We start from the raw sequence: 2,368 nt of genomic DNA on the forward strand, positions 1-2,368 counted from the left end.
CAGTTGCACAGTAAACACAACAACTATGCGCGTCGATCAAAAAGCCCCCCCCCCCCTCCCACAGTGGCACAGCGGTATGTCTGCAGACTTCCAACGCTATATATCGGGTTTCGATAGCCGTGGTGGGCAGAGCACAGATCACCCCTTGTGTATGTTTGTGGTTAGTTCCAAACAACAAATCGTTCGAAAAAAATAATGACATTATAATATCATTGTTAAAGGATATAAAAAACGTCTGTTTAGTAAATTTATGTACAGCTTATGTTTGTGATAAGTAATAGTAAGTTATACCCGAAGCAAAATTATCAAGAGTTTTTCACGGCTATTATTTAAAATCTAGTAGTAGAATTTTTACTACGAATCCAGTTTTATAATTTGTACAGAATTAGGGATCAACAAGGTAGTTCATTGAAACTATGACCATTCCTTACCAAAACTGCATTTACAAGATTTGATCCTTTTAATACGCCACAAGTGTAACGTCCTTTTGATATCTCTCTTTTCAGGGCGTAGACTGTATCGATTGACTGATCCTTGGTCAAGATGGTCATGTGTGATTTCAGTGTACCACCATAAGATGAGTAAAATATTACTGCAAATGCCCACCAGGAAACCAGGAAAAGTTTCACACTTAGAGCTCCGCTAAATGGAATTCTACTTCCTGAAAAATAAACAAACGCATTTAACTTACAGTTTGATACAGAACGTGTATAACTATAAGTTGTGATTTAACTAAGGTTTCAAATAGTTTTTGCCTTAAACCAATAAAAGAGATGTCTCGGGTTGGTTAAAATCATGTGTTTATGTATATATATATATATATATAGTTACCATCACATAATTAGAAACCAAATCAGTTAAACCATAGTTAATGGTTAAACCATAGTTAACTAACCATAGTTAGTTTTTTATCTACATGCAATCTTTCACTACTTTTTCATCATATTTTCACCAAATCATGTTTTTATGTATATATATATATATATATATATATACATATATATGTGTGTGTATATTTACCATCACATAATTAGAAACCAAATCAGTCTAACCTTGAGAGAGTAAACATCCCCACAGATACCATATCGTAGAAATTCACGAATTTCTTGTCTTCCCTGGCATGGTTACGTTGGTGGTGAAGGTTAAAAATATGGTCGCCACAATCAATGACAAAAGAACGCACACCCAAACCTGAACATAAAACATAAATTACCAGCTTTTTAATACATTATTTATATTATACAAAAATCATTCAATTCCCAAAAATATAAAACCTTTGTAGTGTTTTATTGTTTTTTGAATTTCGCGCAAAGCTACACGAGGGCTATCGGCGCTAGCTGTCCCTAATTTAGCAGTGTAAGACTAGAGGGAAGGCAGCTAGTCATCACCACCCACCGCCAACTCGTGGGCCACTCTTTTACCAACGAATAGTGGGATTGACCGTCACTTTGTAACGCCACCACGGCTGAAAGGGCGAGCATGTTTGGTGGGACGGAGATTCGAACCCACGACCCACAGATTGCGAGTCGAGCTCCTAAGCCACCTGGCCATGCCGGGCCCCTTTGTAGTGTTATGACAACTGATGATAAATAACTAATTACTTATGATTTAACTTTTTTGATTCATCAAATATTTTTATCCATATGATATTTGTTTATACACTTTTGGTTACTGAAGTTTCAAGTTCCTTTTATATTTAAAAAAATCTGTTCGATAATATGTTTGTACAACTATTGGAAGTTCTGTATTTCTAACACTTTAGTATCGTTACAGGTGTATTGATACAGCCACATTTGCCTCAGTCATAAAATCTGGTCATCCAAAAGAATCAATACCAATTTTTTTTTACCATACTGTATCCTGCACTGTTGATCGTGCTAAGTTTTCGCAGGTTACTGATTACAGTTACTGGTTATATACTTGTTTCTATGTCCATGATATTCATGTTTAGTTTGCACAAGCAATAATGTATAACACTTTAAAAAGAAACAAAGCTAAACTTTGCCGCTGATAGGTCACAATATCATTCCTTTCGAATCCAATACTGAAATTTAAATAATATTAAATTTGGTATTTAATCTGATGTTATGTTTCAATCTCACCTGCAATAAAAAAATAATGCATATAATGTGTTTCTCTTATATATATATATATATATATATATGTGTGTGTGTGTGTGTACGATAGGGTTCCACTGGAAATAAATTTTCGAATAAGGGTCCCCTGATCACATAAAAGTTGAGAACTCCTTACCTAGAAAAAAGCGTGTACAAGCGTTCTGTAGTAGGGAAGAATTACTATAAATAAACCAACAGATAAGAATGAATTGAAAAACGTCTACAGATATCAATGTAACAGAAAAGTAATG

General features: G+C 34.5%; 1 long non-coding RNA gene across 1 annotated transcript in view; it reads right to left on the bottom strand.

Annotated features, from left to right (window-relative positions):
* Positions 1–542: 542 nt before the first annotated feature.
* Positions 543–2,368, bottom strand: part of LOC111086195 — a 6,463-nt gene continuing 4,637 nt past the window's right edge. Inside the window, exons 2-3 of the long non-coding RNA XR_002610949.1 lie at positions 1,053–1,191; positions 543–661 (exon numbers count right to left, since the gene is read on the bottom strand). This is a non-coding gene — a long non-coding RNA (uncharacterized LOC111086195). The remainder of the gene's footprint in view (positions 662–1,052; positions 1,192–2,368) is intronic.

This window comes from Limulus polyphemus, unplaced genomic scaffold (genome assembly GCF_000517525.1).
Source record: "Limulus polyphemus unplaced genomic scaffold, Limulus_polyphemus-2.1.2 Scaffold914, whole genome shotgun sequence".
In the NCBI taxonomy this organism is placed as follows: domain Eukaryota; kingdom Metazoa; phylum Arthropoda; class Merostomata; order Xiphosura; family Limulidae; genus Limulus; species Limulus polyphemus.